Source organism: Dendrobates tinctorius, unplaced genomic scaffold (genome assembly GCF_039654945.1).
Source record: "Dendrobates tinctorius isolate UK_male_01 unplaced genomic scaffold, ASM3965494v1 ptg000334l, whole genome shotgun sequence".
Taxonomy (NCBI): Eukaryota; Metazoa; Chordata; class Amphibia; order Anura; family Dendrobatidae; genus Dendrobates; species Dendrobates tinctorius.
In genome coordinates, this window is record NW_027362000.1 from 2174691 (window position 1) to 2189899 (window position 15209).

At 44.1% G+C, this 15209-nt stretch overlaps 1 protein-coding gene across 2 annotated transcripts in view; it reads left to right on the plus strand.

Annotated features, from left to right (window-relative positions):
* The first annotated feature begins 360 nt into the window (after positions 1-360).
* Positions 361-15209, plus strand: part of THNSL2 (threonine synthase like 2) — a 110962-nt gene continuing 96113 nt past the window's right edge. For both annotated transcript variants that reach the window (XM_073562099.1, XM_073562097.1), the window contains exon 1: positions 361-525. The gene's annotated coding sequence lies outside the window, so the exon portion shown is untranslated. The remainder of the gene's footprint in view (positions 526-15209) is intronic.

Sequence of the window (15209 nt, forward strand, 5' to 3'; positions counted from 1 at the left end):
TCAGGCCCTTTTTTGGCAAGGTCTGGGAAATTTTTACGACTGTTCAAGATTTCTGGGAGATGTCCTCACTTCTTTTTTCACTTGACTTTAAAGGAGAGTTGTCAAATATGCAGTCGAAGCTTAACCCTACCTTTGATCCTAGTGGAAAGAACCATATGATATTGCCAAGAGTTACGAAAATTAAGATGAAGCTACACCTCTTGATTATTTGTCATTTTTTAAAATTCCCTTATTTTTATTTCTTAACAAAATTAGTAAGAAAATAATAGTGCACAGAGGACGAGCGCTCTGCAGCACACAGTGAAGACATACTTGCACTGAACACTTAGACACTTGTGCTGTACCTTTAAGACACACAGTCACATGACTCTAGGGGCACAGGGCAGATCCGGTGATGCACACAGAACGTGGCAGGATCGCTCCTTACCCATGGAACTTATTTGGGTGTTTTCAATGAAAATTTGAATACAAGAACAAACTAAATTAGGTCTTTCTGTGAAGTGACCCCAGAAGGCTGCTGATCAGGTACAATATGAACTTTCCCAACCCCAGGACTGACCATTTTGTGTTACTGTCACCCTGACCTCAGAAGATTAACCCTTCCTCTCCGATATTTCTGCAGCACCAGCAGTCTGCAGCACAGGCTGATGATTGCTTTATCAGATGCTATAAAGGTTTTATGTGCGTGGGTTAAGATTAAATACTGGGAAGACAAAGCCTGTAACTGGTTAGTAGTGTTTTATGGAGAAGATAAAAAGTTCCACCAGCCGCCTGCAGTCTGTTATATGAGAGTGCATGCAAGTCTGATCACTTACATGTGACATCAGGAGTCATAACAGATGACTGCAGCGACTGAGAAATAGCAAATATATCATTGTTAACGGAGGGCAGTATTATAGTAGTTATATTCTTGTACATAGGGGGCAGTATTATAGTAGTTATATTCTTGTACATAGGGGGCAGTATTATAGTAGTTATATTCTTGTACATAGGGGGCAGTATTATAGTAGTTATATTCTTGTACATAGGGGGCAGTATTATAGTAGTTATATTCTTGTACATAGGGGGCAGTATTATAGTAGTTATATTCTTGTACATGGGGGGACAGTATTATAGTAGTTATATTCTTGTACATAGGGACAGTATTATAGTAGTTATATTCTTGTACATAGGGACAGTATTATAGTAGTTATATTCTTGTACATAGGGGCAGTATTATAGTAGTTATAGCCTTGTACATAGGGACAGTATTATAGTAGTTATATTCTTGTACACATAGGGGCAGTATTATAGTAGTTATATTCTTGTACATAGGGACAGTATTATAGTAGTTATATTCTTGTACACATAGGGGCAGTATTATAGTAGTTATATTCTTGTATATAGGGGGGCAGTATTATAGTAGTTATATTCTTGTACACATAGTGGCAGTGTTATAGTAGTTATATTCTTGTACATAGTGGCAGTATTATAGTAGTTATATTCTTGCACATAAGGAGCAGTATTATAGTAGTACTATTTTAGTACCAGTAACATTGTACACAGGAGCTCTGTATATAGTGTATAGTGTACAGGTAATACAGTAATCACCGGTGACATTATATACAAGAGCGATGTACATAGTATACAGTGTATAGTGTCAGTGTACAGGTAACATTTTGACTCACCAATGACATTATACATAGGAGCGCTGTGTTATGAATGAGTCACCGTAGGAGGCAAAAGCAGAAATACAAGCTAAGTCCAGAAAACCAGAGAAGTTGGCAACTATCAGATTGCAGACCCCTGAACCTATCAACACAACTAGCAGTAGCTGTGGCGGGTTCCTACGATGCCCTAGACCCCTCGATCACAGCCGGAGAAATACATAGGCCTAAAGAAAGAAAGGGGAAATCTAAACTGCCCCAGAGCAGACCCCAAAGCAATAGGCAGCCCCCAACATATAATGACGGTGAAGCAAGATGAAAATACTAACACAGACAGAAAGATAGACTGAGCAAAGACGGGTCCCCAAAACTACCTAGATAGGAAAGGACAGGAAGGCTGCTGTCTGCAATCTGCCAAAACCCTATCAAAGACATAAGCCAACCAGCTGATATGAAAAAGACCCTGAAGCAGCTAGGCTTCAAAAACTGAATCAGTACTCAGGTATTTTCAGAAGACAGAGCTAAATGAATTCAGCACACCCCAGCAGGGAATGGCAGAAATCCAGAAAAACAAACCAAAAACAAAGTCAAAGCACAAAAGCAAAAGGCCGAGCAGCAAACTTAGCTTTGGAGGAGCAGGAATTCAGACTGGTCTCAAAGGATCCCACAGAGAAATCACCCGCAGGGCAGAAGGGCGTCAGCAGCATTATATCCAGTCCGTAACTCCACTCAGCCAGTCACAATCATCAGCCTCAGGTGTTTGACAATCAGGCTCACTACCTTTCTTTACCAGAAGAGGGAGTTCCTCGGGCCTCCGTAATGAAGGGGAAAATGAACTCACAACATTACCTCCCCCTTGAGGAGGGGTCACCGAACCCTCAACTATGCCACCAGGGCGATCAGGGTGAGCCCGATTAAAGGCACGCACCAATCGTTTGGCATGAATATCAGGCGGAGACCCAGGAATTATCCTCCTGACCATAACGCTTCCACTTAACCAAATACTGGAGTCTCCGTCTAGCCAGACGGGAATCCAGTACTTTCTCTACCTCATACTCCATGTTACCTTCAACCAATACAGGGTCTGGAGGTGCCACCCCCGGAACAACAGGTTCAACAAACCTCTTCAACAAAGATTTATGGAACATATTATGGATTTTAAATGTGACAGGAAGAGCCAAACGAAAAGAGACCGGATTAATAATCTCCACAATCTTGTAAGGTCCAATAAATCTAGGCTTAAACTTAGGAGAAGCCACCTTCATAGCAATATTTTTTGATGATAACCACACCATATCACCAACCTTAAACTGGGGACCAATGGTCCTATGTCGGTTGGAAAACCGCTGGGCCTTCTCCTGGGAGAGAGATAACTTATCCACCACTTGGTCCCAGATCTGGTGCATTCTCTCCACCACAGTGTCAACACCTGGGCAGGCAGAGGGCGGCGGCTTTTATAGTGCATCATGACATCATTTCAGCAGCCAATCACAGTCATGCCATTAGTTAGCATGCCTACATGCCTAACAGGATGTGCCCACACTTCTGAGGATTGTCATTGGCTGAATCAAATCAAACTGGCTCATAGCATTATGGGAACTTCCGATTCCGGTATTCGATATCCTAAAAGTATCGGAACTCAGTATCGGAATTCCGATACCCGATACTTGCGGTATTGGAATGCTCAACACTACAGAGGAGTCATTTTACCAACTAATAACCACTTATTAGAGGACAACCATAGTTATATAACATTACATACATGCCCACATATCAAAGTCTGAAAAATAATGTTACACTTTTAATATCTTTATTGTTTTTTTTTTTTTTTTTCCAAAAACCTCCTGAGGAAAGAAGTAACTTTAAAGTTATTTAAAGTTTATGCACTAAGCTCAATACATTAACCAGTATACAGTGAATCCTGAATCATCCTCTAGTGGTGGCTTCACATAACCAGCAAGTTAACATTTAAAGGGGACCTGTCACCATGTCAAGTGGCCATTTTTTTTTTTTAAGTCATATTACATTACCAATGCTCCCCTGAGTAGTCTCTTTTTTAAAAAATCTGCCATATGGGTCCAGAGATATGGGCCCTTTTATTTAGTGCTAAGTTTTTATTGTCTGAAATGTAAAGTGCTGCGGAATATGTCGGCGCTATAGAAATAAAATTTATTATTATTATTGTCAGGATGCTCTACATAGTTAGCCTGTGAGGCCCATCCCTTGGGTAAAAACAATAAATGTTAGCATGCAATAAAAAGGCCCTAACCTGCTATAAACTACAACTCGTGGTGTGGTAGGGGGCCGGGACTTGGGGGGTGGACCGCTGCTTACCAGACGAGGCAAAGGCGAGGCGGAGACAGATTCCACTTGTAACAGTTCCGGATTTTATTTGTCGTCCTCCTGACGACCACAACCACGCACCGCAGCTTCTTTACAGCACTCTATCTCCAGGCCCGGGTACCTGCACCTTTGTTCTAGTCGAAGTAACGTCCCTCGCGGATCTTTCGCTGGGGCTGTCCTAGACCAATCTACCGCCAGCGCTTCACCTGCCCGAGGTAGTCGTCCAATCGGTACCCCCGAGGCCTCGTCTGTCCTGCTGTCCGTCGGGTCACGGCCACCCCCCTGACTGTCTCTTCTCTGTGACTCCCCTGGTCGAGCTCTTCCACTGTTTCCGGTCTTCTGTCCTGAGCCTTCTTTCCTGAGCTCCTCCCGGGACTAGACTAGTCTGGAACCCCAACCAGTCCTATTTATCCCCTCTCTCACTGGGGAATACCCCTCCTGGGTTCCTATCTCCCCGCCCCCCATGACTAAGCAGTTTCTGGAGCCATAAGCTGATGTTCAGTCCTCAACTACTCTCTCCTGCCATCTTGTTGTCTTTTCTCGGTACTACACCCTCCTATCTACCTTTCCCAGCTGTCACCCTTCTATCTTGTCAATCTCCGTCTCTTGGTGCACAAACCGTCTCCTCCTACTACCAGTCACATCTGTCCGTCAAGTCATCTTCCCCACACTGGCATGCTGGGAGTTGTAGTCTCTCAACAGCTTGAAAGTGACAGGTTAGAGACCTCTGCTCTACACTGTGCTTATTTCACTCTAGATCCTCTAGATCCATGTTGGAATATTATTGAGTCTTAGTTGAGGCAGAACTAGAGGTCTCCGCTCTCAGCCCCTTCACTTCTGTAACCTAACCCTGCTCTTATCAATCACTGTCTTTGGTGACAGAAAATGTAGAGTGAGATTATAAGAGCGGTGCAAGGTGAGAACGTAAAGAACCACATCTATCATCTGACACCAGCTCTGTTCTTTGAGCCGAGGAGGTCAATTCTTAGATGAAGCTAGACATCTAAGTTACAAGGTAGAAGTTTAAGTGTTTCTCCCCTTCCCCCAGACAATTCCCAATCAGTTACTTACTGATGTTGTTCTTATTTCCAAGTAAACGGCTTAGAAGAAGGATTTTCTGGATCTCCATATACTTAGTTTCATTGTCACTGATTTCATGGGATGTGTAAACTTCTGGAGGATAGCACTACTTGTCCAAACATCAATGGTATAAGAATTTGATGAAACAGTGTTGACTAGATATCAGTACTGGTCCTTTTTACATTTGTAATTATATGGGTTTATTTATTGTCCATATTCCATTTCTAGTTTCTTTAAGTACCCAATTGTCAAAAAGCTAAGGAGACCTCTCAAATTTGGCAATGATCATTGCAGACAAAGGAAAATTAAGATAGTTGTGTTCTAAGCACCAAAACTAAATGACTTACACCCAAGAGAACTTAGGGAGCCGAGGGCACAATGTTTTGTATCAAGGATTGCTGTGGTCCCAGCAAGGGGAAGATTTGTGGTCGATTGTCAAGGGATTGTTAAAAAGCAGAGAAGCAGCTTAGTAGATTCTATTACGGCTGACATAATGAATGAGGATTGGTGCAAAGCAGAGGTGGGGTGTCACTGATCAAATCTAAATACATAAACTGAGGTCAGTTAGATTAATTTTTTTTTTCAGTGAAATATATTTCAATAGCCCATGCAAAGAGTTATGGTTAATGTATACAATGAATGGTGACAATATTCTTAAGAATATTTAAGAACTACATAGTCCAAAGGATTAAAACAGTTGTCATGCTCTTGTTCAAAGCTTCATAAAGGGAAGCCATGCAAATAAAAGTAGTGAAAAAGCCATACTTACCCCTGGGATCCAACCGTATCCAAGTGAAGGAAAAGAACGCAGATTCTGGGTATAAGTATAGCTTTTCTGTTTCTTATATAAGCGTGGTTTCCCAGTGTAAAGTTTTAACCAAGAGTAGAGAACCCCTTTAGTAACATCAGCCCACTATTTACAAAATGTGTCCCATGGCTTTGGTCTTTGCTGGTGACACCAAGCTACAGTATTTAATATAATACACACAATGGAAGATATTTCTAATGTTATAGGACAACTTGGGCACAGTGTTATGATTGGGTCACCAAGGAGGAAAGCAAGACCAAGCTAAGCCACAGACAACCAGAGAGGTTGGTAACTACGCGGATTGCAGACCCCTGATCCTAACCACACAACTAGCAGTAGCCGTGGAGCGTACCTACGATGATTCTAGACGCCTCGACACAGCCGGAGAACTAAATAAGCCTAAAGCAAGAAAGGGGAAATCTAAACTGCCCCAGAGCAGACCCCAAAGGAATAGATAGCCCCCAAACATATATTGTCGGTGAGACAAGATGAAAACACAAATGTAGGTAGGAAAATAGGCTGAGCAAACGATGGGGCCCACACTAACTAGACAGGACAGGAAAGGAAAGACTCTGTCTGCAATCACACAAAAAACCCTGCAAAAAATGCCCAACACATCTGATAGAAAAATACTGAAGTCACTAGACTTCGCCCTCTATATCAGCACTCTGGTATATTCTGAAAGCAGAGCAAAAAGAGGCCAATCTAATAAGGGACAAAAACAAACTGTCACAAGCAGTAACATAAGGATGGAAATTCAGCACAGCCCCAGCCGGAGCTGGCTGAACACACAAAACTGAAATAGACAAAACCAAATCAAATGTGAACAATAGGAAAAGAACACTTAGCTGAGCATGCAGGGACTGAGCTGGAAACTAAGACCTCAGGAGGCAGGAAAAAAAATCACCAGCATGGATAGAGGGAGTCGTCTGTCTTAAATCCAGTCAGAATCTCCAGATCTCCAGTCATCCTCCTCATTATCAGATGGCAGGCCTCTGTTAATTAGATCAGCTCCATTACCTCCAGTAACCACCAGAGGGAGCCCGGAAAGAGAATTCGCGACCCCTCTGTCAATATAACCAACTCCACTACCTTCACTAGTAACCAGAGGTAGGCCAGAAAGCGAATTCACAACAGCACAGTGTTTGACGGTCCATTTAAAAAGTGAAGTTCAAAGTGGACAAGTTTAAATTTTGACCTATGGCTAATAAAAATCTGCATGCAATAGAGATAGGGCAGGGGTGGGGGAACGATCCTTCTCTTAGGAGTCAGATTTGTCAGGGCCTGTCTGAATGATTAAAAGATGCATTAGTGCTTTACAAATTTCCTGAGATGTTGGTGGCCGCCATGGCTCTGGCCATACGTATAGAGGCCTCAAGGATAGACCTGTTGTGACTCAGCTTCCTATGGTATTCCCTAAAACCGAAGTTCTCCCTGGGTGCCCTGAAGAACCGATGCAGTTAGGGGGCCTCCCCTCGATAGGGGTCTTTTGTGGTTGTGTTTTTTTCTGTGATCAAAAGGGTCATTTCATTGGGGTCTGTCCTCCTTTACCAAAGCACAAAAAGCCATTGGAAAACTTCTAACCCCAGGTTCTGTGGAGGATTACAACCCCGGTGTAGATATCTCCCCTGCTTGCGTTTCTCAGTTTATCTTACCTGCATCAGTGGTTATAGGTATGAAAACTGAGATAATATCTATTCCCTTGGATAGTGGGTGGGAGCCAATATCGTGGATGCTTGATTTGCACAGGTTTTTGTGTTTGATGAAAAGTTTGAACAGGAATAGTGGATTTTGAGCATATGTCGGATCTAATCAGTTTATCCCTGAGTTTCGGAGGGCATTTAATGGAAGGATGGAATGGTATGGACAAATGCTACTCTTTTTGCTTTAGAACTTAATGTGACTGTTCGTGTATTTTGTGCTTCTGATAGTTCTTTTTGGATAGTCCCTTTCTAGGAATTTATTTTGCATTTCAACCAATCTCATTTCTTTTGTTTGATGTTAGGATGCTATTTTTTTTTTACTCTCTGAATTTGGGAGGATGGAATGGATTTCTTTGTCGCCAATGGGTGAGAGCTGGAGAAATGTAACAAACTGTTAAGATCAGTCTCTTTTGTGAATACAGTGAGGGAAATAAGTATTTGATCCCTTGCTGATTTTGTAAGTTTGCCCACTGACAGAGACATGAACAGTCCATAATTTTAAGGGTAGGTTAATTTTAATTTTGAGAGATAGAATATCAAAAATAAAATCCAGAAAATCACGTTGTAAAAATTATATAAATTTATTTGCATTTACCAGTGAGAAATAAGTATTTGATCCTTCTGGCAAACAAGACTTAAGACTTTGTGGTAAAACCCTTGTTGGCAAGCACGGCAGTCAGACGTTTTTTGTAGTTGATGATGAGGTTTGCGCACATGTCTGGAGGAATTTTGGTCCACTCCTCTTTGCAGATCATCTCTAAATCATTAAGATTTTGAGGCTGTCGCTTGGCAACTCGGAGCTTCAACTCCCTCCATAAGTTTTCTATGGGATTAAGGTCTGGAGACTGGCTAGGCCACTCCATGACCTTAATGTGCTTGTTTGGGAGCAACTCCTTTGCTTCCTTGGCTTTATGTTTTGAGTCATTGTCTTGCTGAAATTAACAATTCTGGGCGCACCAAACTGTGCACAATATCCTGTTATATATAAAGGCCAGGTGCCGCAGCAGTGGAAAATAAGCAGTGAAAATTAAGAGAAAAAGTACCACTGCAACAAAGCGCACACTGCACCAATTATAGTGAAACTAGAAAATGTTTTATCGATACAAAGAGTTACACATTAAAATCATGATAAAAACATGAAAGGCATCAAAAACATGCATGATACTTGAATATAACACATAATAGACATATGTAATATAAACATCTATATATAGTCTGACCAAATTATACCAATAAGCAGTCGACCTCCCTAGGAAGGGAGGGAGAAAGGAAAACCTCTATACTAATTGGCAATGCCAGACCATACAGGAACCAGACAACATCCACCCCACAACGGGAGATCAGAGACTGCAATAAGAACCAGACAATAGGGTGCCCTGCCCAGGACCATACCCCACACATACCGCCGCAACCAGTACAGCTTCGTCAGACGAAGGTTTCCCTTGGGCTTATCATGGCCAGTGTATTTAAACCAGGCAGTATTGACGTTTATATGGGGTGGTTTTAAGTCCACCTAATGGCCATGTAGTGTTAGGGCCACATGGTCCTCATGAGCCAAGTGATAGGGAGGTCGACTGCTTATTGGTATAATTTGGTCAGACTATAATGCTGTAGATAAGCCACTGATCCGACCAGAATGATAAAAAAAATACGTTTTATTATACTCACCCAGGGGGCGGTCTGGTCCAATGGGTGTCGCAGGTCTGGGTCCAGCCCCTCCCATCTTCTTGCGATGCCACCCTCCTACTTGCTTCACAGGTTCCCCAGCATCGCGCTCCTGCGCAGGCGTACTTATCTGCCCTGTTGACCTTTCCCTGCGCACTGCAGTACCTTGGTCTGCCCTCAACAGGGCAGATAAGTACACCTGCACAGGAGCACAATGCTGGGGAGCCATGAAGCCAGTAGGAGGGTGACGATCATAAGACGGGAGGCGCTGGAGCCGGACATCCGACACCCATCGGACCGGACCGCCCCCGGGTAAGTATAAAACTTATTTTTCTTATCTTCCAGGTTGGATTGGGGACATACCAAGTTAACATTGTGTCAGTAGGGGGGTATTGAATTGCAATCAAACAGTTTTTTGCTTCATTCTTAATGCAGTAGAAAGTAGTAGCAAGACAGCACATAAGTTTCTATAGGAAAAAGTCAAACATCAGTGTCAGTAAGGCGACTGGGTTTTTGCATTTATTGAACAATCCTTTTTGTGAATCCTTATTGTTTTTTTAGACATACAAACTAAATTTCCCCCCAAAACCTAGAAATTTTGCTGTGACTTCCAACCTCACAATTTAAATATAGATTGTGCAAAAAAAAAAATAAAAAAAAACATTTCACCTAAAAACCTAGTTTAATCAGTAGGTTAATAGGTCATTTTATGTTGAGATCTTCCCTTTAAAGAGCTTGCAAGGGTTTGGCTACAATCCTAAAAGATCTCAGAATGTTAACCATATCTGTTGTTAAGGGCCCCGTTACACAGAACGATGTCCCAGCGATCGCACCAACGATCTGACATGGATGGGATCGCTGGGACATAGTTAGACAGACTCACCAGCGATCAGGACCAGTGCGGCTCTTAGATACCCGCTGTTTACATTGGAAACCAGCGAGCAGCGTCGCTGCTCGCTGGTCTCTCGCTGTCACAAGCAACGATGCGCGCTGGCCAGCGGGAGACCAACGATCAAAAAACGGCCCAGGACGTTCGAGCACAATCAGCGATACCCAGCAGGGGGGCCGGTCACTGATACATGTCACACACAGCGATGTCGCTGGCGAGATCGCTGTGGCGTCACAAAATCGGCGATCTCGCTGTGTGTGATGGGACCTTTAGAACAGTTGGAAGCTTTAGAGTATTGTGATTTGTGGCGAATTAGTTGATTTGCAAATCAATTTTTTGGGAAAATGTTTTCGAACCTGGAGAGAGTTTGAATTTCAAAAAGTTCAATCATCTCTACAAGTATAAAGAAGGTGTATAAAGCAATTTGTGATGTTCTCTAACATCGTTGTCAGGTTCCCAAATCTGTCTTTTGACAAAACGTGGGCACACCTGGGAAACGTCTGCTACTCTGCCAGTTCGTATGTTACCACTGAACAGTTTTATTCTTAGGGATACTGAGCATCCTGAGAAAGAAAATCTAGGACGATATTGACGAATTTACAACTGTCTACTCCCACATCACTGGCCGCAAATTCTGCTTGCCATAAAAGATGGAATTCTTAACTGCTGGGGGGGGGGGGGGGGGGGGGGGGAAGGACATTCTAAATATTACTGCTTTAAATAGAAAGAAACCTGAATGTGATAATGGTACAATAAGGCTAGTATAGTATTTGTGGATGACACCATGATTAATCCTTTAATTCCTTGGGTAAGCATACTTTGTGTTGGGTTTCCTAGACTTCAGGCTCAGAACATGTAAACTGTGTCATTATAAGATGAGGAAGACTCTTCCATTTATCCTAAGCCCTTGTGAAGCTTCAGTAGGATCACATTCTGATCTTCTGAGTATTCAGTTGGGCTTACAAGTAAAATCAAAGCCAAATATGAGATGTGGAAGCCACCTGTCATCAGCTATGGGAAGGACAAGATCCGTGAAGGGCTTTGCATTAGGATTATAGTCTCTGTTCTCCATTTCTTATTTCACGTGAAGGGTCAGGTAGGAAAGCCAATCTTGGTGAACTTTATTTGCAGATATCAGTGGAGTATTGGTGAAGCATTTAGCGGAAAGAATGATGAGCCTTGTAGACGCTAACACACCATGATGACAGAGACTCGGTAAACTGATCGGAGGAAAAGTCCAACTACTAAAGTGGTTTAGTAAAACAATGATATGTTTATAGGGAACCAACATCTGATCAGACACTTTTGAATTGTGTGAAGACTTTCACAAATATTTTAATCCTCCAATTCTTTTAAATGAAAAAAAAAAAAAACAAAAAAAAAAAAAAAAAAAAACACAAGCTGTACAAATTTTTTTTTTTTACAAATTTCTACTGATTTGAGCTCATATCTCCTATGCAGAAATAGCCCCAACTCTTATTTTGATGGGTTTTCTCCCATGGGAACTGCTCGCTTCAGGTACTTCTACAACACTACTTTAGGATGAAGGTCAGGACTTTGATCTGACCATTCCAAAACTTTAATATTCCCTTGTGTGCTTTGGCTCGATGCCTTGCTGCATAACCCATTTTCTCTAGAGGTTCAATTCATCGTGACATTTTCCATTAGAACTGAATGTTAAAATTCAGAATTCATTGTCCTATCAAGGATGGCACATTGTCCTTGCCCAGAGGCAGGAAGACAGGTCAGAACAGTTTGATCTCATCCGCAACAAAACATTGTTTTTGTAGACCAGAGCTGTAGAAAAGACAAACCTCACGTCCAAAACTTATACATTATTGCAATTAAGCAAAAATTTATAAGAGTGACCATGAGGCTCTTACTTTAGCATTCTGGTCAGACTGTATGAAGCCCACTGCCACGTCACGGCGAACCTCTTGGAGTGTGGAGCATTCTGGTTTGTCCATGTGATATTTAGCAAACTGCAGCTGTGCAGTGATGTTCTTTTCCAAGAGCAATAGTTTTCTTCTTGCAATGCACACCATTGTTGTACAAATTTATCCTGAAGAATTACATATGAACATGTGTGAGAGGCCTTTAGTTGCTTACAGGTTACCATGAGCTCTTTTGTGGTATCGCGGATTTATATTTGTCTTGTTCTTGGAGTGATCTTTTTTGGTTGACCGCTTCTGGGGGAAGTAAAAATGGTCCCGAGTTAAAAAACGACACATGCGGACGCATCCGCATACATCCACATGGCCTGCATACCCAATGTTAAATATAGGTACGCAGGATGCATGCAGACTTAGGCAGAGCTGAATGGAAGAGGTGTGGTAGTGGGCGGGGCTTAATGGAGGAAGTACGCAGCACTGCCCAACGCAAGTGTGAAACCAGCCTAACATGTCGGTTGAAGTCGGTTGGGTTGGACTGATCAGCGCGTTCTGTAGCTGCATACAGTGTCCTCTGCCCTATCTCCAGTTCCCCCTGTGCAAGCAGTGAGGCTATGGCTGTAGGAGGAACAGTGGTGGACGGGCACAGAAAGTGATGCAGGGGATGTGGGCGGAGCCTTGATCTGGAAGTATGCAGACGCGAGGATGAAGATGCGGCTGCGGTGCGGCGTCCTGCGATGGGTGCCCAGTCGCCGACCTGGAGCCACTCTGGAGGGTGGGGGCATCTTGTTGAACGTCTGCCTCCCCGCATTGGAGGACCAGCAGCTGGAGCGCCAGCCGAAGAGGGGTTGTTGGCTGGCGGCGTGGATGTGGAGCATGGCCCCCCAGTGCCGGTGACAGTCTGAGAAGAGCCAGCGCATGGGGACACCATAGGTGAGGAGGCGCTGGGGGCCCTGGGATAGGAAGTCGATGCTCGGCAGGGAGGTCGCCCCGGGAGAGGCAAGGCAGAGGGATAGGTCTGGAGGGGCTGGGGAGAACCGTGGCCCAGAGGAGGAAGGGGACACCGGAGGCATGGCAGCATGCATGGATAGGGGGCCAGGAGAGGGCACAGGGAGGTGAGCGCCAAGTCTAGAAATAAGTGCTTGAAGTCAGTGCTCACCTTTCCTTTGCTGCTCTCTGCCGCAGGGCCTCCACCAGGGAATCAGACATGGTTGTAGGGGGTTCCGTGGTCCTCAAGAGACAAAAACTTCAAAGGTCAGCCGGGGAGAAAGAGGAAGTCACTGACCCTGGGACCTGAATTTAACCCCTGTAGGTGTGGCTGTCCGCCCCTTCCGTTTTAATCCCATTGGTCAGCAGGCGTCCCAATTTTGTGCATCACCTGGGGAGTGGTGAAAGGGGGGAATTGGGCACTGAACAATACTCCTCTCTAGCTTTAGCCATATGGGCTCCGCAGTCTAAGGCTAGTTTCACACTAGCGTTTTTGAGCGCAGCGACGGCCTGCGCACGGCCGCTGCTAGGCCCCGCCCCCTGTCGCGCCTCCGCCGGTAGCTCCGCCTACCGGCGCATGCGCCCTGTGTCCCCTATCTTTATCACTGGGGGCGCAGGCCGTGCGCAGTATGCATTTGGTGGCGCATGCGCCTTTTTGACGTTGCGCCGGCGCAACCAAACTGCAGCAGGTTGCGTTTGGCGCAGGTCGGCGCACCGTCAAAAGGACGCATGCGCCGCCAAACGCATACTGCGCACGGCCTGCGCCCCCAGTGATAAAGATAGGGGACGCAGGGCGCATGCAGCGTCATGCGCTGGTAGGCGGAGCTACCGGTGGAGGCGCGGCAGGGGGCGGGGCTTAGCGGCGGCCGTGCGCAGGCCGTCGCTGCGCTCAAAACCACTAGTGTGAAACTAGCCTAAGGCACGTTCCTTATTTAGTACCATGCCAGCCATGAATCAGGTGCATTTCACTCCAGTGGAGCCGATCGATCCTTAAGACTATATCAATCTTAATGAATCAGGCCCATAGTGATGTGAAAGCCCCAAAGTGCTAAATTAACATACAGATTGGGAGGCATTTATCTGATCTGGAGGGAAGACACACTGGGTGTTTCTGTCTTCAAATGGTTAATAATTAAAGTATTAAATAGGGCAACAGGTCAGAGGACTTAATGTGAATTCTCTTTAACAGATCTGTAATTCTATCCACTTAAAGTGAAGAATTCATAGGCCTGAGGGACTGGGTAAGACCTGAATCTTATGCTGGTCCTTTGTCCAGGGCTACCACCTATTCAGAGGAACTTTGCGACCTTTTGTTCCTTGCAGCCGGCCCAGGGATGCTGGCTCCAGCTACTAGTCTGCTTCTATCCAATTTGTTTCAGCTTGTAGCCCAGGTCTGAGAAAAAGACGTCCTCATTATCGAAGACCCATGGACATCTCCGAGGTGGTCTTTTACCATGAGTTTCTAAAGTTTGCAAAAGTACATTCATATGATTGTATGTTTTTTTCCCTCACTCCTATCGCAAAAAATGTTAATGTGTTTGGGGGGGCTTAAATCAGACACAACTAGACTAATGTCGGCTGAACCCTCTGATATCGATGGGATTGGCTGATGGTCTAATGTATATGGGGGCACCTGCTGACTGATGGTCAGGAGAGCGGTTGATTGGGCAGGTCTGATTTTGGAACTCTGATAATATTGTCCTCTCAGAGATAAGCTGCTAGTTCAAGTGTTCAGCCAGTGGCTTTCTTACAAAAAACACATCAGTTTACTCGGAGCAAAAAAGAAGCACGGTAGCCTTGAGATCTCTGTGAATCCCATCCACTTTGGTGGAACAGAAGTGCGATGCATATTTATTGCAAAAATATGCAGCGTCAAAAACGCACCCAAAAAACTAATTGTGGCCACACAGCATGACATGGATTTTCTCCATGCTCTGCAGTTTGTCAGTACACACTCCACCATTTACATAATTTGTTTTGTCATTAGACCCCCCCCCCGGACACTTTTGCCTTTGTTTCTCGTCTAGAAGGTGGAGAGAGACAGAAAGAAAATGTCTTCAATTGTGAGTCAACACGTGACAATGAATCTCTTTACAGAACTTGTCAGTCCCTGGCTTCTTCATTTTGAGTAGGGATTAAAACCATTAGAGCTCAGGTGGAATTAGGAAACTACAGTTTCATTGAAAAAGTGGTCTCAAA